Source organism: Schistocerca americana, chromosome X, assembly GCF_021461395.2.
Source record: "Schistocerca americana isolate TAMUIC-IGC-003095 chromosome X, iqSchAmer2.1, whole genome shotgun sequence".
Classification (NCBI taxonomy): Eukaryota; Metazoa; Arthropoda; class Insecta; order Orthoptera; family Acrididae; genus Schistocerca; species Schistocerca americana.
This window is the reverse complement of record NC_060130.1, coordinates 983,741,016-983,765,530: the sequence shown is the minus strand read 5'-3', so window position 1 is coordinate 983,765,530 and position 24,515 is coordinate 983,741,016.

Genomic DNA, 24,515 nt, shown 5'->3' with positions numbered 1-24,515 from the left:
GTGCTACCAACATACTATGCACAGGCGTGATATTGAAAAGCTATCCGAAATTTGTCAGACTGTTTTCAATCATGTGTAAGACTATATTAATGCTGATTAGTGCGTTAACCACAACACCTAAATATAAGATATAAATGAAAGAAGAAACGCTAATTAGTACGAACTGTACTAATAAAAATGAATTTCAGCCTATCGAGATAACATTACTGTTTTAGTAAGACAAAGTAACCCAGATCGTTACGAATTAGCAAAATATTATGCGCATTCGGCCGCGAAATGGTCTGTGTCAACGTTCAGACCAGTCATACTGGATTACCGTTGCTGACCTTCCATGAAAGTGCCCAAATTTAGCAATGCGTGAAGATTCATAACGAAATTCAGTTAAAAGTCATTCAGTGCCACACTTAAGTCAATTGAATTACTGACAGAAGCGGAAAAACGTAGGCAGTAACAAGTATGAAATTCTACAAGAGTTTCATATCGACATCCACAGGTCGCCGGTACAGAATAAGGGTAGCAATAAAACGTACTGGGGGCACGAGAATTCTTAAAATTCCTTTACTGATGGTCTATCTGCCTCCATCGAGATTAGAACCGAAAACAAAGTAGACCTCCCTTGCAGTAGCAAACACCTTTCACTGCGCTAGCAGATAACCCAGGCAAACAGCCCTCTATTATTACCCCAGAAATGAATAAGCCGGCAATTTCGCAATGAAAATGGCAAAATGATCTACAGTTTCTGTTGCATAGAATTTTGCTGGACTCAAAAACTTGTATTGTCTACCTTTATGTCACCGCTTATGTGACAATCATTCGGGATGTTTATCGAAATAACAAAAAACTATTATTAGCGAGTAAATTAAGTAGGATAATTCTGCACCACCCCAGGAAATAAACAGCGATATAGCTGCAAAACGTATTCGACAGTGTTTCGAATTCTCCATTAGACGTGCCACAGCCAGAAAACGTTCATTAACAGAAGTGTTCCTAATGGTAGCTAGCAATGGGAATGCTCGCACATCTAAACGCGGTGGCATTAATAGTGGTAGCTGACTTAGCGCGTGTATAGGCAAATGAATATTATTTGCATTCCTGTAAACGTGATTTGGATCGAAAGCGTAGCTACGATTAATTTGCTGATGTATCGACTGCAACTGGAACATTTCGAATGAATTGATGTTACGGAAGAGGAAGGACGCCTAATTCATTTCCTCTTGTCTTCATTCATTATGTTAGATTCGCAATCTGAGCATACGTACTATCCATAACCAAACTTGAGATCCAAGTCATAGTCACATATATGCGAATACAACAATTGGCTTATACTTGAGGTATTTCGTTTCCCACGAAATGGTGGCAGACGATGCTGTGGCGTCTTCGAAGCGCGAGTTTCTCCAGTGCTAGCTATCTCAGCACATCAGCTGAGCGAACTTGCATAGTATGTTGGTAGCACTTAGTCGCCTTGCCTGTTATGCTGTGTAGCAGACTTTAAAGCAGTGCGGATCAGCATAACGAAAAGGCGAGGAGTCTCGCTCGTTTTGTCCACGACTGTACATACATGTTTAGTTTGACGTTGATACCACAGCAGAATATTTTGAGGTGTGTATGGCTGGTATACATGGCTGTTAATCATGTAAATACTTTTTATCTTTCTTATGTAGGACCAGGCCTTTTATAGATTGACCTTCAGCAAACTAAACTTTGTTGGTTACACGCTGTATTTATTTGTAACATAATTGAAGATAGCAGTAGCCGAACCGGTAATAGTGAAGGGTAAAAGTTTTTGTGGTCAAGATGGGCCTGTGAAATAAAGTGTCAATGGAATGAGACTTAATACCATGGATTTCATCCTCAAAACAGTTCTTCGCCGTATTCTTAAGCATTGCTTACCAGTCCTGAACTCTTACCACTTTGGATTAACAGAAGAAACAGAGAAATCCAACGATGGAAGGCACTTTTCACAACGGACGCGGGTATAAGCGTGACAGCTTAACATAGGTGCTCAAAATTCCGTAATGGTAGTCTCTACAAGAATGACGTTCTGCATGTCGAGGTAGTTCGCTGGAAATACCGATAGCGTACTTTGCGTGAAGAATTGGTCAACATATTAGATCCTCTCACATACGTCTTACGAAATGACCACGATGAGAGAGTCAGAGACATTGAAGCTCGTACGGTTTAACGACAGCGTTCTTCACGCGCAGCGTTCTCGAGTGGCACAGGGAAGGTGAGAAGTAGTAGTAGTACCATATGTACCCTCCGCTACCCACCAGGAGCTGGTCTGCACAGTTCAGATGTAGATGTGTATTGACTTTAGTGAAAATAATTTTGGAAAGGCAGATGAAATGTGGCGGTAACACCATCGCTAAACGAGCTCTGAACGCGAGCGGTCGATGCGGCCTTTTACCGCCATCCACTGCTAACAGCCACGGCCGACCTCCGCCTCTGACTTTCGGCGACGCTCTGACTTGTGACTTACGCACCGAGAATTTTTATGTAGCTTTCCACCGAGAATATATTGCCCCACAGCCTACACGGAGGGGGTTAGGGAGGGGTGATATTTTACGAGAAGGGAATACGACGCTGTATCGCCGCGAATGGGGACAGAAATTCCCCTCGCGGTGTTAACACGTGTCTCGCATACTTCCGCTGCTGCGCCGTATTTCATGTTCCCATTGGTTTTCGTTTAGGGTTCATCTGAAAGTCGTAATGTATCCTTCATTCTTACTGGGGGTACCGACTACAAAAATTACAGTGAAGCTATAAGAAGAAAATTGTGTTATCTGAATCTATATTTGTACTCTGTCAGCCAGTCTATTGTATAAGATGAAAGGTTCATTGTCCACCGATCTCACACTTGCCCCTTCTTTTACGATTAAGGGAAGTGCACTGGAAATTAAACTGTTGGTACGCCTCAGTAGAATTAAGTTTTAGCTGTGTTTACTATCATGGATAGTGCGAGAGATCAATGGGAAGTTGTTACCCTGTGTTCGAAGGCAGCTGGTACTCTGTTAACAGTAAGTATTGGCGTAGTTTATGCTGTTTTGTAATCCGTTGAAGTTTGTTCGGCTTCTGTTTTTGAGAAACAGAGATTCATTTTGAACCTCCTGTTACACAAGAACAAACAGTTAATAGTGTGTGAAGATTTTGTTTTATCTGAAAAGATCCTGACTAAAAGAATGAACTGGTAATGCTTTTTAGCTGTTTCTACCTGACACCGGTACTGAATTTACAGTGAGTTTACTGTAAAACTGCAATACTCTGATGGACAACACCTTCGCAGATAGTGTTTGTGCTCAAAAATTAATTTTCATCCCATTATGATAGCACAATTTTACCATGCTAGACAACTAATCGAAATTGAAGAAAGTATCGCTATGCGTTTCTGTACAAGGCAGTGAGGCTTCTTAATATTTGTAGCATACAATGTGTTAGGAATAAACTGACAAGTGGAATGGCATGAGGTACACAGATAGTTCGGAAATTCCTGTTACAAACTTCTAGAGCATAATATTCCCATTCTCAATGGGAACTCATCCGTGAAAACGTACCATTTTTGTTCTACGGTGGTTTCAATTCAGATGTTTAACCCATTCACTTCTGTTTCAGGAATGGAATAAGTCATGGAACAGTATAACTATTAGGTAACAATGCAAGAGGAAACATAACGACACAGCCATTTACCACATTAAGTACAGTACGTTTCTTTGTATTAGCACTAAAACATTACGTGTTTGCATTATTCAAAAACAAACAAGAACCCAGGGTGCTGTATGCAGAGAACAGTACTGACGCATTACAACAGCTGCTCGATGTGGCGACCACCAACGTTGTTTCAGGTATTGTACCTACGAAGTATGCTCTGGTACACACTCTCCAGCCCCCCGGTGTCTCTCCAGCAGATCGTCTTCTGTCTCTATAGGGGTCTCGTAAATTAAACTTTGCACACGACGCTGCAAGAAGAAGCCAGTAGCAGTTAAATTCGGCAATCGCGGGGGCCACGCTGTTGGACGACCTCGGCCTGTCCACCTTCCTCCACATTGTCTGTTGGCATGTATCCCAACAGAACATGGGAAATGAGGTGGTGCACCATCATGCAGAAACCACATTTCCAGACGGACTTTCAGTAGCGCAGATTCCAAGAATAGATCCAATACATTTTGTAGCAGATCGACTATGCAAGACCAGTCATCTTGAGTGGAAAGAGAAATGGTTCAGTCACATGACCGCCCAGATTACCCGCCCACACGCTAACACCCAAACGGTGCGGAAATCCCTGAACATGTGTGATACGAGAGTTTTGGTCTGCCCAGACAGGGCTGTTTCGTTAATTCTGAACACAGATCCTAATGAACTTACATCCATCTGTGAACAGACCTCGATGTGAAACAGAGGTGTGTCGATCCAGCGCTGCAGGAACCACGTGCAGAAGGCAAAGCATTGTGGAAATTCGTCTGGACCCGCTGTGTCTAAGACTCCTGCATATTCGGTTCGCTAGACAAACAATCAAACAACTCGTATTAATTAGGGTTATTGTAACAATACATAATACAATTACATAACTTAGATAGATGTGTCGCAAGCGAAGGGCGATATGCAAAATAATCAGCCCTCTTCGGAACAAACACTTGTCTTTGCTACGTAGAGATTTCCAATGATAAAGGCTACGATGCGTCGGCTAACGAAGTGGCTAATGTTGAAGCTGCTATTGAAATGCGCTGCCACCAGTCGGGCGAGGCGCTTGTGTCCCCTCACCTAGGGGCTGTTGCAGTCTCGTTGTCGACCTGGAGGGCGGTCGGTCAGCGTGCGATTGGCTGACCTCTTCTCACAGCCGTCTTTTCCTGTCGTTCTCCTTCTACATCTACATCTACATTTATACTCCGCAAGCCACCCAACGGTGTGTGGCGGAGGGCACTTTTCGTGCCACTGTCATTACCTCCCTTTTCTGTTCCAGTCGCGTATGGTTCGCGGGAAGAACGACTGTCTGAAAGCCTCCGTGCGCGCTCTAATCTCTCTAATTTTACATTCGTGATCTCCTCTGGAGGTATAAGTAGGGGGAAGTAATATATTCTATACCTCATCCAGAAACGCACCCTCTCGAAATCTGGCGAGCAAGCTACACCGCGATGCAGAGCGCCTCTCTTGCAGAGTCTGCCACTTGAGTTTGCTGAACATCTCCGTAACGCTATCACGGTTACCAAATAACCCTGTGACGAAACGCGCCGCTCTTCTTTGGATCTTCTCTATCTCCTCCGTCAACCCGATCTGGTACGGATCCCACACTGATGAGCAATACTCAAGTATAGGTCGAACGAGTGTTTTGTAAGTCACCTCCTTTGTTGATGGACTACATTTTCTAAGGACTCTCCCAATGAATCTCAACCTGGTACCCGCCTTACCAACAATTAATTTCATATGATCATTCCACTTCAAATCGTTCCGCACGCATACTCCCAGATATTTTACAGAAGTAACTGCTACCAGTGTTTGTTCCACTATCATATAGTCATACAATAAAGGATCCTTCTTTCATGTATTCGCAATACATTACATTTGTCTATGTTAAGGGTAAGTTGCCACTCCCTGCACCAAGTGCCTATCCGCTGCAGATCTCCCTGCATTTCGCTACAATTTTCTAATGCTGCAACTTCTGTGTGTACTACAGCATCATCCGCGAAAAGCCGCATAGAACTTCCGACACTATCTACTAGGTCATTTATATATATTGTGAAAAGCAATGGTCCCATAACACTTCCCTGTGGCACGCCAGAGGTTACTTTAACGTCTGTAGACGTCTCTCCATTGATAACAACATGCTGTGTTCTGTTTGCTAAAAATTCTTCAATCCAGCCACACAGCTGGTCTGATATTCCGTCGGCTCTTACTTTGTTTATCAGGCGACAGTGCGGAACTGTATCGAACGCCTTCCGGAAGTAAAGGAAAATAGCATCTACCTGGGAGCCTGTATCTAATATTTTCTGGGTCTCATGAACCAATAAAGCGAGTTGGGTCTCACACGATTGCTGTTTCCGGAATCCATGTTGATTCCTACAGAGTAGATTCTGGGTTTCCAAAAACGACATGATACTCGAGCAAAAAACATGTTCTAAAATTCTACAACAGATCGACGTCAGATATATAGGTCTATAGTTTTGCGCATCTCCTCGACGACACTTCTTGAAGACTGGGACTACCTGTGCTCTTTTCCAATCATTTGTAACCTTCCGTTCCTCTAGAGACTTGCGGTACATGGCTGTTAGAAGGAGTGTGTCCGCTCTGACTTCACACCGTAACAGGAACCATAGCGTGTAACCTTTGTAAGTGGTACGGATGTAACTGTTGCCCACGCAGAACGCCCCAGACGATACTTGACAAACGCCCGTTCAACGCGCAATTGTTCGCGATCCAATACGCCTTCTTCAAATTTCGACGTGTGGCGCTGCCCTGGAGCACGACAGTTCTGCCTCCTCACGGTGAAGGTATCTGTTTCTCGGAACTGTTGCGTAAGTTTGGCTAAACGTTGGTGCAATGTCGTGTTACGCTGCGGAAAGTGTTCGTGATACAACCGATTAGCAGCTCTTCCATTATCTCGAGCTTTGCCATACGCAAGGATCATGTCTATGTATTTCATTTTCAAAACCAACATCCGTGAAGTTCGCATTCTTCTTAGATTTCATTCTTGAACTATTTCCAGTTATATAAGATTTGCCTCCTACACACAGCATGAATACTACTAACGATGTAATACGGTATCTCTTACTTGTAATTTCAAATCCAAACCATTGTTATCCTTATAATTTCAAAATTAATTTTATTTAGATATAAGATTTTTAAGATTTCTGGTCTAAAATTCTTTCGGCAGGTGTACAATCTGCATTCCTCGCTATGATGTTTTTAAACTACAAGCTGTCTGAAAGTATGACATGGCATGACCACAGTTAATGATGCCTTGCAATGCATATTCCCCGTTTTTTTGCATTTTGAACGGCATGTTATCTTGTAAGCATTAACATAACATGTAATAAGCTATTAAATGGAAATGTCAACTGCTCACTTTTACTATTGGAATTGACTCCGTATTATATTTTTTGGTGCGCTTTTATACAGTTTTTTTATATTGTACTTGATTGTACAAACCTTTCTTAGGCTACTTTTCGTCTATTTATTTACAGACCGGAAGATTGTCATAGAAAGCAACCAAACTAGGTACAGTACATTGACGGGAAAAGAAAAATTGCGTTCTAGGTATCAAAGATATTTTACTTTTAAAATTTTTTGTTTAGTGTAAAATATTTACTTGACAAATATCATGAGATACACTATGGGATCAAAAGCATCCGGACACCTCCAACAACATACGCTTTTCATATAAGGTGCATTTTACTGCCACCTACTGACAGGTACTCCATTTAGCGAACTCAGTAGTGATTAGGCATCGTAGAGAGAAGAATGTGGCGCTCCGCGGAACTCACTGACTTCGAACGTGGTCACGTGACTGGGGGTCACTTATTTCATACATCTGCACCGAGATTTCCACACTGCCAAACATCCCTAGGTCCTCTGTTTCTGATGTAATAGTGACGTGGAAACGTGAAGGGACACACACAGCACAAACGCGGGCAGGTCGACCTCGTCTGTTCACTAACAGGACCGCCGACAGTTGAAGAGGGTCGTAATGTGTAATAGCCAGACATCTATCCAGACCATCACACATTAATTCCAAACTGCATCAGGATCCACTGCAAGTACTATGACTATTAGGCGGTAGATGAGAAAACGGATTTCATGGTCGAGCGGCTGCTCATAAGCCACACATCACGCCTGTAAATACCAAACGACGCCTTGCTTGGTGTAAGGAGCCTAACCATTGGACGATTGAACAGTGGAAAAACGTTGTGTGGAGTGACGAATCACAGTACACAATGTGGCGATCCGATGGCTGGTTGTGGGTATGGTGAATGCCCGGTGAACGTCATCTGCCAGCGCTTGTAGTGCCAACAGTAGAATTCGCAAGCCGTGGTGTTGTAGCCTGGTCATGTTTGGTTGTTTTGCGTTGCACAATTACATCACAGGCCTACACTGATGTTTTAAGCACCTTCTTGCTTCCCAAAGTTGAAGAGCAATTCGGGGATGGCGACTGCATCTTTCAACACGATGGTGCACCTGTTCATAATGCACGGCCTGTGGTGGAGTGGTTACACGACAATAACATCCCTTTAATGGACTGTTCTGCACAGAGTCCTGACCTGAATAGTATAGAACACCTTTGGGAGGTTTTGGTACGCCGACGTCGTGCCAGACCTCACCGACCAACATCGATACCTCTCCTCAGTGCAACAGTCCGTGAAGAATGGGCTGCTATTGCCCAAGAAACCTTCCAGCACCTGATTGGACGTATACTTTCGAAAGTGGAAGCCGGCATCAAGGCTAAGGGTGGGCCAACACCATATTGAATTCCAGCATTACCGATGAAGTGCGCCACGAACTTGTAGGTCATTTTGAGCCAGGTGTCCTGATACTTTTGGTCACATAGTGCACCCGTAAAAAGTAGAATAGGCCACTCCACTATTGAATCATGTATTGCAGGAATAATAGGGCGTTGTCTTCTGGACAGTGGCAGTGAGGCAAATGCATTGTCCCAAACTTTTCTTGATTGTATTCCTAAGATTGTATACATGGAAGAACCCTGGAGATACTAAAAGGTATCAGATAGATTATATAATGGTAAGACAGAGATATAGGAACCAGGTTTTAAATTGTAAGACATTTCCAGGGGCAGATGTGGACTCTGACCACAATCTATTGGTTATGACCTGTAGATTAAAACTGAAGAAACTGCAAAAAGGTGGGAATTTAAGGAGATGGGACCTGGATAAACTGAAAGAACCAGAGATTGTACATAGTTTCAGGTAGAGCATAAGGGAACAATCGACAGGAATGGGGGAAAGAAATACAGTAGAAGAAGAATGGGTAGCTTTGAGGGATGAAGTAATGAAGGCAGCAGAGGATCAAGTAGGTAAAAAGACGAGGGCTAGTAGAAATCCTTGGGTAACAGAAGAAATATTGAATTTAATTGAAGAAAGGAGAAAATATAAAAATGCAGTAAATGAAGCAGGCAAAAAGGAATACAAACGTCTCAAAATTGAGATCGACAGGAAGTGCAAAATGGCTAAGCAGGGATGGCTAGAGGGCAAATGTAAGGATGTAGAGGCTTATCTCACTAGGGGTAAGATAGATACTGCCTACAGGAAAATGAAAGAGACCTTTGGAGATAAGAGAACGACTTGTATGAATATCAAGAGCGCAGATCGAAACCCAGTTCTAAGCAAAGAAGGGAAAGCAGAAAGGTGGAAGGAGTATATAGAGGGTCTATACAAGGGCGATGTACTTGAGGACAATATTATGGAAATGGAAGAGGATGTAGATGAAGATGAGATGGGAGATACGATACTGCGTGAAGAGTTTGACAGAGCACTGAAAGACCTGAGTCGAAACAAGGGCCCCGGAGTAGACAACATTCCATTGGAACTTCTGACGGCCCTGGGAGAGCCAGTCCTGACAAAACTCTACCATCTGGTGAGCAAGATGTATGAAACAGGCGAAATACCCTCAGACTTCAAGAAGAATATAATAATTCCAATCCCAAAGAAAGCAGGTGTTGACAGATGTGAAAATTACCGAACTATCAGTTTAATAAGTTATAGCTTGAAAATACTAACACGAATTCTTTACAGACGAATGGAAAAACTAGTAGAAGCCAACCTCGGGGAAGATCAGTTTGGATTCCGTAGAAACACTGGAACACGTGCGGCAATACTGACCTTACGACTTATCTTAGAAGAAAGATTAAGGAAAGGCAAACCTACGTTTCTAGCATTTGTAGAATTAGAGAAAGCTTTTGACAATGTTGACTGGAATACTCTCTTTCAAATTCTAAAGGTGGCAGGGGTAAAATACAGGGAGCGAAAGGCTATTTACAACTTGTACAGAAACCAGATGGCAGTTATAAGAGTCGAGGGACATGAAAGGGAAGCAGTGGTTGGGAAGGGAGTAAGACAGGGCTGTAGCCTCTCCCCGATGTTGTTCAATCTGTATATTGAGCAAGCAGTAACGGAAACAAAAGAAAAATTCGGAGTAGGTGTTAAAATCCATGGAGAAGAAATAAAAACTTTGAGGTTCGCCGATGACATTGTAATTCTGTCAGAGACAGCAAAGGACTTGGAAGAGCAGTTGAACGGAATGGACAGTGTCTTGAAAGAAGGATATAAGATGAACATCAACAACAGCAAAACGAGGATAATGGAATGTAGTCGAATTAAGTCGGGTGATGCTGAGGGAATTAGATTAGGAAATGAGACAATTAAAGTAGTAAAGGAGTTTTGCTATTTGGGGAGCAAAATAACTGATGATGGTCGAAGTAGAGAGGTTATTATATATAGACTGGCAATGGCAAGGAAAGCGTTTCTGAAGAAGAGAAATTTGTTAACATCGAGTATAGATTTAAGTGTCAGGGAGTCGTTTCTGAAAGTATTTGTATGGAGTGTAGCCATGTATGGAAGTGAAACATGGACAATAAATAGTTTAGACAAGAAGAGAATAGAAGCTTTCGAAATGTGGTGCTACAGAAGAATGCTAAAGATTAGATGGGTAGATCATATAACTAATGAGGAAGTATTGAATAGGATTGGGGAGAAGAGAAGTTTGTGGCACAACTTGACCAGAAGAAGGGATCGGTTGGTAGGACATGTTCTGAGGCATCAAGGGATCACCAATTTAGTATTGGAGGGTAAAAATCGTAGAGGGAGACCAAGAGGTGAATACACTAAGCAGATTCAGAAGGATGTAGATTGCAGTAGGTACTGGGAGATGAAGAAGCTTGCACAGGATAGAGTAGCATGGAGAGCTGCATCAAACCAGTCTCAGGACTGAAGACCACAACAACAACAACAATCCTAACAGGAATAAGTTAGCTATAATGAGAGTATTTGGTGTAACAAAAGGAGGTGGTACTGGAAAAATATCTAGACTAGTGAAGAACGAAGCATTAATACCAATAGGTATAAGAGAAGTAATTATAGATCATCCTTGTTTAACTATCTATTGGCACTGATTTCTTATCGAAGTACCAAGGAAGGATTGACTTTGGTCAGAGTCAGACAGAATTACCTTTGTCAGATACTGACATAATTACTGTGCCTTTCTGTTGTAACCTGTTGTGACCGCGACCGTAACGGTAGGGGGGTGGCCGAAAATGCGCGGCGGGACCAAACGGAGAGCGGCCCGTGCACAAACAAACGAACGGAAATGACGGCCACGAAACAATGACGATCGATGGAGAAAGACACTACGACGACAACGCGCAGGACGCAACGAAGTGACAGAGGCAACCAAACGAATCCAAGACGTCCACGATTAACGAGATCAGAGTATGATAAACACGCTGTATTGTCGAGGCGATGTGTCGAGACTCACGCAACGATTAGACTCGCTGGCAGAGCCTTTTTTTTTCCTTTATTGAATTTCGATTCCACCGAAGGGGACGGGCAGGCAGCAGCTTAGTATGCCGCTCTTCAGCCTACAGACTTTGTTAAAAAGAGGAAGAGAATAAATAATAAAAACAGGCGATAAAATCGGAGACTTAAAGAGTAACATGGCGAAAAAATCGTGAAATTTAAAACGTAGAACAAAGGGATGTTTTTGCTGGCAGAGTGAGAGGCCAGCTCTTAAATATTGTATCGGGGGCGCCGCTATTGGCCGCTGGAAACACGAGTTCCACTGTGGCGCCCTCACATTACATGCAGGCCAGTACGCGGGCGCCACCACAGCTTACGGCGCGATGATGCGGAGACCTCTAGGGGTCTTCGACGTCCATGACGTCTGGCGGGGATTCAAGCTGCGCGGCGCGCGGTACCAGACTTTCATTGGAAAATATTTTGATAATAATGAAACATGGGAGCTATCAGTTAAAGTAATTAAAAGTGGAGAGTACTTGAATGAAGAAACCGAGAAGTTTATGCACGTATACCAAGGACCTACAAGAACAATAAGTAAGCCACATGCAAATGGTTACAGACATCAGCATCCAAAAAGTATGAAATAGTTGGGCCTCAGAAGCAATGGGGCTCTGAAAAAATTTGGGGATAGCAATAATTTGAGTCTATAAGGTATCTACCACTCTTTGATGGATACACAGTCTGGCGAACTGTGCAGTCCCAGCTGGATGAAATCTTGTTTAATTTCAGGACCCATTCCTTCTTCTTATATTTCCTATCAGTAGAGGAAAGTTTCCTGTCAATATTATACCGCCTGTAGGGAATGGGTCACTCTTTCATAGATACAAATACACAGTGTGGCATATTGTGCAGTCCTAACTGGATGAAACCTTATTCCAGTTTCTGGTTAATTCCTCCTTTTCTCCAGTCTTAGTCAGTAAGAACTATGTCTTCTTTTTTGTAAATAAGCTATTAGTGTTTATGAAACTTCCTAGTTTAACTACTAATAGCAACCAAGAAGGAGAGTTTACATCGAAGAATTTAATATTTTCGTTGAAACCCTGTGGCTTCAAACGAGAGCAGTGAAGATAGTAGTAAGAATAAATATAGGCTGCAATATCTTAAAGTAACAATTAATCGGGAATTAGATGAAAATTTTACATGAAGACAGTATTACTGAAAGTTGAAGATTCAAAAATATAAGATATGGATTATGCATAAAGTTGCAAGGCTACACTAGTCTTGCAGTTTGACCTGAAAGGCTACTGGCGTCTATAAGTTTACAACCCGACAGAAATCACTTTAACTTGTAGGCCTTACATTTGGCTACCTGGCCATGCATTTACTAAACTGATTCTGCCCACTGACAGTGGTTGTTGTTGCTAGCTTGCCTTGGAGTATAATATATCAACACAGGTTTAATCTTTTATAAAAATTAGCTTAAAATTTTATTATTCATAAAATAAGACAAACAACACAAGTTGAGCGAAATGACAAATAAATTATGATCTGTCAGCAACACAAAGAGACACAAGAAATAATCAGCACTTCACTGGGCGGCGGCTGGTTGGCAAAGGCTAAGGTTTATGTGTTTAATCTGTTTACTGTGGCTCACAACAAGAAGTGAATAGAAGCTTTCGGAATGTGGTGCTACAGAAGAATGCTGAAGATTAGATGGGTAGATCACATAACTAATGAGGAGGTATTGAAAAGAATTGGGGAGAAGAGGAGTTTGTAGCACAACTTGACAAGAAGAAGGGACCGGTTGGTAGGACATGGTCTGAGGCATCAAGGGATCACAAATTTAGCATTGGAGGGCAACGTGGAGGGTAAAAATCGTAGAAGGAGACCAAGAGATGAATACCCTAAGCAGATTCAGAAGGCTGTAGGTTGCAGTAAGTACTGGGAGATGAAGAAGCTTGCACAGGATAGAGTAGCATGGAGAGCTGCATCAAACCAGTCTCATGACTGAAGACCACAACAACAACAACATGGCTCACAAACACGGATAACGCAATCTGATATTCTGTATCGCTGAACAGGCTTTGATGGATTTATTGTACACAGAAGTTATACTACGTTGGTACCGCTGAGAATAAGTGGCCAGACTCTGATTCTGTTTGCCCCAACAAGCCGGAGCAGCAATAATGTACCCCTTTCATAATGCGTAGCGCTGTTTCAGGTGACAGTCGCGGTGCAAGCATCTGAAGAGTGGCGATGTGCTGTGCTTGTGACTCATTATCACGGGTACGAAATATGCAAGGTGCTAGGCTGGCGATCTGTTAGATGGATCGCAATTACTCGCTGATGGAGGCCTGAAATCTCAGCAGATTTCTCTGTATGACACTCCTGCCCGCTCGTCATACCATGGATCAATTTGACTCACCCACATGGCTGTGCATACAAGGAGATCAAACATCAAGGCGGCAGACCTGATATGAATAATATTGTCCTCAGCACAGCAAGTAGTCCGAGATGACTGAGGTCTGAAGTGTCGGTACACCTAAGACTTCACCATAAACTCCCCAGTCAAGACCAATGCCAGTGCGAAGTCAAGCTCAGCACGAGTATCCTAGGAACAGACTACTCATAATAAGGTTCAGGACCAGAAATTCCTCTCCAGACTAGAATATGCATCAGAAGATCACGTTTCTCCACTCTTTCCTTTCCATCAAACCTTGGTGAACTTCCAAAAAAAAAACCGAGCGAGGTGGCGCAGTGGTTAGCACACTGGACTCGCATTCGGGAGGACGACGGTTCAATCCCGTCTCCGGCCATCCTGATTTAGGTTTTCCGTGATTTCCCTAAATCGTTTCAGGCGAATGCCGAGATGGTTCCTTTGAAAGGGCACGGCCGATTTCCTTCCCAATCCTTCCCTAACCCGAGCTTGCGCTTCGTCTCTAATGACCTCGTTGTCGACGGGACGTTAAACACTAACCACCACCACCACCTTCCAAAAAAAACACTCATGCAATCACATCTACAAGGGTTTCGTGCCAATCACAAGAGTCCACGAGCTGCATGTCTCCCCTCTAACTCGTCTTCTCTACCCTTCGACCAATCCTAACCAAATTTAATAATATTACTTTCCCTGCTGGAGAAGCAGCCTAACCCTGACTCATAAATTTCCACACACGTAGCTGAAGATATTAAACTCCCGTGTTGTTTTTCCCACTGCCACTTTAGGCAGTGTGCTTTGAGTTTCCGTTTAGGTCAAAGTGGACAACATATTTTTTCACAGAGATCATTATCTGCACAGGCCAAACGTTACAGTAAGCCCGACCAGGGGCCTCGGCTAAACTTAGAGGAGTGCTTTTGTGTCCCAACATAGACCATTTCGGAGCAGCTATAAATCTTGCGTTCATTATAAAATTCTTCCGGTGGCCTGAGGCTTCCCAAAAAACTCTGCGGGCAGAGGGACGACACCGCCTCAACAGTCCATTGATAGCGTCCGGTGCAAGGTGAACATGGAAACTCGCGAATTTTTATGGCCGCCATCCCTCTATACAATGGGCGTTTTTGAAACTGTCGAAACGACTTGGCTGGGCGACCTACTTCTCTCTTGCACCCCTGTCCCTGCCATGGCCAGAGGCGTCTAACAAGTAGATCCAGGTAGGCTGTTTTTTCGTCTCTTCAGCCGACAGCATTGTCAGCACACCAGTGCGAGAAGTTCTTGGCACCATCGGTCCGTCCGTCGTAAGTACTTCAAAATGTTCCCCTCCCTAATAACTGCATGTGACGTCCAAGCCCCAAGTGTCCAGTGCAAGATTTACTGTTAAATGACAAAATTGCCTCCTTGTTCTCAACCACAGAAAATACTATTAGAAGGAGAATCACCATAAAGATCCAACATGTATTAACAACGTAAATGCTCCCATCAATGCCTGCTCATGCTGATAACTTCCTGTCATCTCACAAAAACATTAAATAGTAACATTTAGAACGAAAATTAGAGACAAAGTGACTTTTCCTTTCTCAGAGTGATGTTTAAAGTGGGTTACTACGTTGTCTGTAGTTGAGAGGACATAATGAGGTTGTGCCATATAGAGGAACAGATGGCGTTTATTTCATATATAAAGGAGATGTGAGGGAGGAAGTGGCATGAAGTTGAAGCCAGGCTTGTGTAAAATGGCAGTAGGCTGATGTAAGGAAAAAGGATTGAGGTCATTAGGAACACCCATTCAGTAGAGAAATTAGGTGTAATGGGGTCGATAGGCTGACGTAATTAGTGGAGAAAGCGGAATGGAGAAAAGTATATTTATATCCCCCAAATCTCAAGATTTGTTTTAAAAACACGAATACTTGCTGTAGGGCAAATTTTCAATTAAAAAGCTAAGTATTGCCAAACAAATGGACAGGTAAGGTAGTTAACAGATGCAGATTATTGGTAAACGTGAAAGTAATAGACACAGTTTATTAATTAAGATAAGGTAAGTGGAAAGAGCTGTAAGAAAGGAAAAATTTTCGTAGTAAGCTAGCGAATATGCTAATTGAGCCACATACAGATACAAACTCACTGAAGTTACTGAGTTTTACAAGATAATCGAACAAGTATTGTAAGACTCATATAATGCAAACGAGACAAAATACGACAAAGTAAACATCGAAGTGGACATATACCAAAGAGAAGTAAAGAATTTTGTAAAGGGTATAGTATGTGGATCACATCCTGCAACGAAAGAGATCCATGAAGCTGTAATTAATAGTTTCACTTATTGTAAGGACGATGTGCAATAACAATAATCCTGAAAAAGAATATTTACTTTAAACAGAAAAATAACTTGTGTTGACTTCTGATAAAGCTATTTAAGTAAATAAGGAAAATAATGTATATTTACAATTTAGTCTGACTTCGCTCAGTTTAGTAAGAGAACAAAAGTTGAGGCTGTGCTAATTGTTTCTCAGAGACGTGGAGGCATTGTGTAATTGCAGCCTGCGAGCTGTGTGGAGAGAGCAGTGACGAGGCCACACACCAAAGTGACTCCACCCCTTTCCCTTGTATAGAAATACAGCGATGACGAGAATGCTCACCACACTGATTCCTCCCGCCTCCCCCCCCCCCTCCCACCCCCTTCTACTCAAAGTGTTTTAGTTATGATCACAACACTCGCCATAGTACCTACTAACTAGGGAATAAGTAACTACCAAAGTTGTGCAAGTGAGGTGTATTGTTTCTTATTTTTAAGTGCTTTAAGTGGCAAAGCGCAACAGTTTTCAAACTCAAGACCTTCTGAAAATGAAGAATGACTACAATTTAAAAGTATCCAAAATTTTCCCACTAACCGATTTACATAGGTGTAATAACACGTTGACTTGTGTTGAGTTGTTTATATGTGGATGTTTTTGTGTGCGTACTATCAAGTAAGAAAACTGCAGGTAACAGCGTTTCGTAGAGCCATGGATTCTTAGTAAGTCCTTGCTTCAAAAATTAGATTTTGCTTCAAAAAGTCTTCTTACAAAATAAAAGATGGGAAGATGTGAGGAAACAAGCAGGCGCTAATGTGATGAGTAAGATATTGAGTCTTCCCAGTGACATGGGCAAGGTCCAGCAGAGCGCAGCGTGCCGTGAGGTACTAAAATAGATATTGCATAAAATAATTACGTAAAGTTAAATGTTTAAACATTGTTTCAAGACTTGTCAAGACTTGTTCAGATTCTGCAAGACTATGAAAAGGTTACATATTGTGAATCTCAACACCATTCGCTTATTAGTTACCCTAAATATCCACATTTTATAAAATTTTACAGGAGTATGATATAGAGGTACAGAGTTCTGCTTCTGCAGTGGGGTTCATTTTATAGTAAAAACATGAGGTAGAAGTTTTCGTGAAGCTACTTCATCTACTTTTTGAATCATTAACAAAAACCAACATCTGTACCTAAATCTTGTAAAACGAGTTAGATTAACTAATGTTTTTATTAAGCTACAAAGCCAACATGATAACTCTGTAAGTTTTATATGTAACAATGAAGCTGTACCAAGTTTAAAGATAATATGGTAGCTTTACGAAGATAGATAACTTAAAGAGGAGACAGTTCAGAGGCCACCATCTACCCAATGTTCCGTTTGAAAAGTTCTATATTTCAGACTGTAACAGATATCGGGCTAAGGATTTCATAGAACATAAATGAAGTGCTGATTTAGTTAGAGAAAAGTTGGGATCAATTTTGTATTCACAAATGATGCTGCAAGCAGCTTGGAGCAAGTGTTTCCTTCGCTGTCCACACCGATCATATACTGCATAAGGAACGAGGTGTGTGCACCTGGGAGTTTATTCGATCGTTTGTCAATCGAACAGTAAGGTGCTACGCTCCTCGATAGAATATTTTGTGTTTTTTTCTTTATTTTTTTTTTAAAGCGACGGAAGCCGATTAAGCCTTGGAGGGCATTAAATCTGATTGACGTTAGTGTGTTTCGGCCGAACGTGATATCGCATAAATCTTGTGACACTGTGTAGAAGTGAACTTAATTGGATTAGTAAATTATCTAGAAAGTCTTTGTTTCGTTCATCCTGTTCCGTTTTGTGTGCCGCCCTCTATATAATAGAATACCGCGTGTCAAGTGTCCGAGATTATTCACCACATTTAAGGCAAGCAATTAACTTTACTCATGGACTGAAGATTACTGAACAGCACGTTCTCCAACGTTTTCTGACTGTTCAGACAAATATTTTTTGGGGTCTTGTAAAAGGGTGTGTTATCCAAAAATCGCACAGGACTACCAAACAATAACTACGTTCAAATATTAAACAACAAACTATATATATTATACTCGTCACACCTCACCTTGTATGATGAGCGGTGATGAAAGAATGATATGACTGTCTTTCAAAAGTGTCTGCAAGAAAATATTACGCAGGTAACCATTAGAATATTGTAAAAGAAGTACTGAGACATATCACTTCATGTGCTGTAACGCGTTTACGTTTTTTGATTAATCATTTGGACTGCTTCCCAGACAATCTTGGCGCCGTTAATGGCGTTAATGGAGAAAGGTTCCAACTGTTTCTCAGATTGCAAATCGTTATGGCTCTATGTTGTCCTGCAACAGCTGGCCCTTACGAAGCGACGTTCCTGAGGCAAAGTATCACGGAAATCGGCAAGGAAATATTTTTAGGTCTGATTATTTCCTTTTCGTTATTCTCATGTTCTCATTTCTCTGATTCGTTGGTGCCCTGGGAGATTTTTTTGCTGTACATAGAACATTTTGCAAGATACATATAATACATAGGCTGCCGTAAGCATGTAAAGAAAAAACTACTTCATGAAAACTGAGGACACTGCAGAGATTCTGAAATTAAATTTAGATTCAGGAGAGAAATATATTCCAGATATAGTGTCTACTCTTCTAGTAGTTACAGATAATTTTTTTGTTTTGATCAGTGTCACTTATCAAATAACATGAAATGTCTGACAGGTGACGAGGCAAGTTTAAAACGGGATTGGAAATCATTACTTCTGAACTGTAAACTTGTACTTACTCAAACAGTTGTTGCATGTCTGCTATCTCAATAAAAGAATTCACTCTGTTGTCAAATTTGTGTTTCACTTGAAACATGAATATTAGTGACACTAAACCACAGAAATATTATTTATTGTTTCCTTTTCCACGTATATGTTTCTATCTATATTTCGTTATGACATGCAAGTCTAATATTTTACAAACACTGGGAAATAATTTTGAACAATACGTTCGTTGAAACTTGGCGCAAGTTAAAACTGTGTGTCGGATCGGGACTGGAACCTGGCTTCTTTGCCTCTTGCGGACAAAAGCTCTAGCATGTGAGCTATCCAGGCACTACTCAAAACCAGACTTCAATTTCATCAACACCTGATCTCCTACCTTCCAGACTTCATATAAATTCTCCTTCAGCCTTGGAAAAGTAGCATTCCTTGAAGAATATAGTAAATTTCCTGGAGAACGTGGAGGTTATGTCAACGAATTAGCACGATTTTAGAAAGCATGGCTTTGCGAAACTCCGCTTTTGATTTTCTCACACGATATGCTACGAACTATGGGTGAAGGGAACACAAGGGTTTCATACTACTAGACTTCCAAAAAGCGTTTGACACAGTGCCCCACTGCAGATTGTTAACGAAAGTACGATCATATGGAATAGGGTCCCACATATAAGAGTGGGTCGAAGATTTCTGACGTGATAGAACATAGTACGTTGTCCTCGACGAAGAGGGTTCATCAGAGACGAGGGTAACATCCGGACTGCCGCAGCGAGGTGTGATAGAGCTGCTGTTATTTTCTATACAGATAAATGATCTGACGGACACGTATGGCAGCAATCTGTGGATGTCTGCTGATGATGCTGTGATGTACGTGAAGGTGTCAAAGTTGAGCGACTGTAAGAGGATACAAGGTGGCCTAAACCAAATGTCTAGTTGGTGTGATGAACGGCAGCTGGCTGTAAATGTAGAAAAACGTAATTCTATGCGGAAGAGTACGAAAATCAAATCAGTAAAATCTGGATACAGCATTAATAGTTTCCTGCTTGACACAATCACATAGTTTAAATATCCGAGTGTACGCCTGCAAAGTGGTACGAAATGGAAATTGAATATGAAGATTGTAGTAGGGAAGATGAATGATCGGCTTCAGCTTAGTGTGAGAGTTTTAACAAAGTATGGTTCATCTTTAAAGGAGAACGCATGTACGACGCCAGTACGACCTTTTCTTCAGTACTGCTCGAGTGTGTGGGATCCCCAGTAGGACGCATTAAACGACGACATCGAAGCAGTTCAGAGGCGGGCTGCTAGATGTGTTACCGCTATGTTCAAACAACACGCAAATATTACGGAAACGCTTCTGGAACTCAAACTGAAATACATGGACGGAAGGCGACGTTCTTTTCGAGGAATATATGTGGGAAAATTTAGAAAACCCGGAACTGAAGCTCATTGCAGAGCTATTCTACTGCCGACATCATACAATTTCCATAAGGATCACGAAGGTAAGATACGAGAAATTAGGGCTCATGCGAAGATATCTAGATAGTCGTTTTTCCCTCGCTCTATTTACGAGTGTACACTGCACAGTCGCTTACAGCGTATGTATGTAAATGTAGATGTGGATGTAGAAGAAAGGATATTGCGAAGACTGTCTTTGCCTGGAGAATTGTTCCCAGAATGAATTTTACTCTGCTGCGTGGAATATGCCGATTTCAAACTTTCTGCCTCTGGCAGATTAAAATTGTGAGCCGGATCCTGACTGGAACATGTCTATTGCAAATGTAACATTTCATGAAAAAAGAGGATTATTTTTATAAAAAGATTCAGCGGTTACAATGGTAATGACAGACACTTCATGTTATATAAAATCTCGAATGAATCTGACTGGTTTCTTGAAGCAGTCTTTGACGTCGTTAATCATACTTTGAGACGACGAATGGTAGTGACATTCTGGTGGTATAGGTGGCTCCTGCGCGTAAGATAATTTGAGCAACAATTTCTTGTAGTCACAACATTAAAAAGCCGCAATATATTCACGGTTTGATACATAGTTCATTTCGGGATTATCACAAGGATTTTACAGGGCGTTTGTCATCTGTGTAAATGTGTCAAGAGACTGGTCCCCACATTGCAACAGCACATTTCCCTCAGGGGAGTAGAAAGCTGTAACCCTCTATACATCCTCACGGTAAAGGAGGTAGTCTTTACTTTCACTTCATCTGCATCTACGATACCCACCTAAAAATAGATAAAGGCTAAAGCTAAAAACACTCATCATCTTAAACCATACATACGCCACAAGAAAGTGGCGCAGGGCAGCATAGCGCTGCAAACCATCTGCGCGCTTCACACTGTGTCATCCTTGCAAAGACAAGAGCAAGGAGCTCTGAAATAGGGAACTCACACATGCAGGGTAAGCAATACTACTCGTATGTTGAAACGTCCCCTTTAAACAATTATACATGACTGTGCTTAAACTGACACACAATATTTTTTAGCGCAACGCAATCTGACTTTCAAAAATCCTTACAAAAGAATGGCCCTGACTAACATTAACCTATACCTTTCACAAATCACTTACCTCACAAAAATCTTGGTTACTCGAACTACTGCAATACAGCGAGCACCACTACTGCCAGCTAAATAAAAGATTCAAACTACGGAAGGCACTAACTACTAATAGGCATAGTTAGCAAATGAAAGATTTTAATAGAGAACAAACAATATATTTACCTTAATAGTCATAATATATATAGCAGTTCATGACAAATTACAAAACTTCGCCATCTCTCTCCCCACATCCACCACTACTGGCGGCTCACCTCCAACTGCGCAACGCTATGCGCTGTTCACATCCAGCTGCCGCTGCCCAACACTACAATGGCAGACAACAATGCAAACTAGACACAGACTGCACACAGCACAGCCAGTGATTTTTATACAGAGGTGGCGGTACCAATAAAAAAACCTAAACAGCCTACTTACAATGTGTCCTCTCTGTACATGTTTCCTTGCAGCTATGGCGAGCGTTTTATCGACACTGATAAGCAAACACATTATGACTACTACCCACCGCAACATTGAATGCCGCCCGGTGGCGTTGCGGGCATAATAAATGTATGTAATCGGAGCAGACGCAGATTGGCGATCATCCTAGGTAAGACATGGGCTGCAAATGAGGTTATCCATTCAGGTAAGTGACTTTCAAAAAGTGCAGATTATTATTACGCAGAGCCTGTGAACGAGTATCTCGAAAACGGCAAAGCTGGTCGAAGGTTCACGTGGTACTGCCGTGAGCATGTATGGAAAGAGGTAGGAGGACAGTGAAACTTCGGAGGCTTGTGTGCTCTGTAAAGTAGAATAAATGGTGATATGTGGCATCTCTGCTACAAGAGCTAAATGCTGGTGCACGCACAAGTGTTTCGGAACACACCATCCATCGTAGATTGTTAAACATGGAGCCCCGCAGAAGACCACCCCTAGGTGTTCACATGGCTCGAAACGTGCAGCTCGTCACGGACGCAGGGTGGTGGGAGCGGTATTATGCTATTGGAAATATTATCCTGCGCTTGTGCACTTGCATGGGGCCTGCGGTAGTAATCGAAGACACGCTGACAGCAGCAAACCACCTACATCCCTTCATGCTTGATATCTTCGCCGACGGTGGTGCCGGCCGGAGTGGCCTTGCGGTTCTAGGCGCTACAGTCTGGAACCGAGCGACCGCTACGGTCGCAGGTTCGAATCCTGCCTCGGGCATGGATGTATGTGACGTCCTTAGGTTAGTTTGGTTTAATTAGTTCTAAGTTCTAGGGGACTGATGACCACGGAAGTTAAGTCGCACAGTGCTCAGATCCATTTGAACCAACGGTGGTCTCATTTCGGCAGCATATTTTGCCATGTCTGCGAGCCAGATCCGTGGTACAGTGGTTTGAGGAGCATTATAGAGAATTCACGTTGATGTCTCGGAGGCCAAATTCGCCTAATGTAAATCTTACGGAATCCGTCTGGGTCGCTGTCGGGAGCCATCATCGCGTACGTAGATCAGAGGCCGTTATTTGGGCGAGTTATATGATCTGTGCGTAGACATCTAATGCTACATACCTCCACAAACCTACTAAAAAACTTTCGGATCCCTAATACGCAGAATCATTTATATATTTCGTTCCAAAGACGGGCCACATATCTATTAAGGAGCTGGTTATAATATTTCGGGTCGACAGTGTGTATAAGCAACTGTAAATGCCATCTTTAGATTTTTATGTGAACGCTTAAAAACTGTGGGCTCTACATTCAGTTCATAGCAGAAAACTCAATAACTGCAGTGTGAAAGTGCTCGATGTTAACTTACGTAAATGCAGCGAATTATATAACCATTCATGCTTTCATTAAGTCACTGTCGAGTGCTTAGACATTTTTATAGCTAACTTACTGAAAGATATCGTAGCTTGAATGGAATTTAACTGGTGTTACAGGTTTGAAGTATTACGACGGGAATGTTCAAAATGGCTCTGAGCACTATGGGACTCAACTTCTGAGGTCATGAGTCCCCTAGAACTTAGAACTAATTAAACCTAACTAACCTAAGGACATCACAAACATCCATGCCCGAGGCAGGATTCGAACCTGCGACCGTAGCGGTCTTGCGGTTCCAGACTGCAGCGCCTTTAACCGCTCGGCCACTTCGGCCGGCAATGTATTCTTCGGCTTCTAGAAGGCGTCTTGTGTGGTATGAGGCGGTGCAGCTGTTCGATGATTTCACAGTTCACGTCCGAGGAAAGGCGCAGATGTGGCTGTTAGCGAGAAGCTTCTACGTTAGTTAGAAGCCGTGCGGCAGACATGTGGAACTCAAAGGCTTGCTGCAAATTGAGACGCGTATAACGTGTGTGGAACGGCACAGGGCAACACACATTTTTGAAGGGGTACGAGTGGGGCCGCGCAAATTGGGAAGCACACGTTGGTAACACGACTCGCGCCAGACCCGTCGTATTCGTATACGAGCCCTGCGGCTTGCGTCAGAGCATGTGACACTGCATTTCGTACGAGTACCAGAGGCCGTCTACGGCGGGGAACGACTTACTATTTCAGACGAGTTAAATAATAAGCTTTCGATAACACACAATAAATTTGAGGCCATTAGTAGCTACCTTTCCAGTAGTACATTGATTTCCCGTCAGCCCTATAAGGAGCCGAGCATTTCCGACGTATGGCGGGCAAGATGACTAGTGTGCGCCACAATGTCGTTGGCCGGCTCGCATTCCTCGTGTGCTCCGTGCCTGCACCTGCAAGTGCAATGTGGCCGCCGCGTCGGTTGTAACTTCACGTCGGACCTGTGTTTAAACTGTGTTTTCGTCTGGGAAACGCCGTTTTTGGCAAGTGGTTCCTGTTCCGCCGTAAAGTCAAGCGCCGTCGCGCCAGACGGGAACCTTAGAGCAGAGAGGGCTGTGAGACGACGTCAGCCAATTGCACATTAACCGATCCCTCTCCAGGACGACAACGCGCAGGCAGCGGCCTCTACACGAAAAGGACATAAGCACCTCGCCGCCTGTCCACGGCCCATTTCTG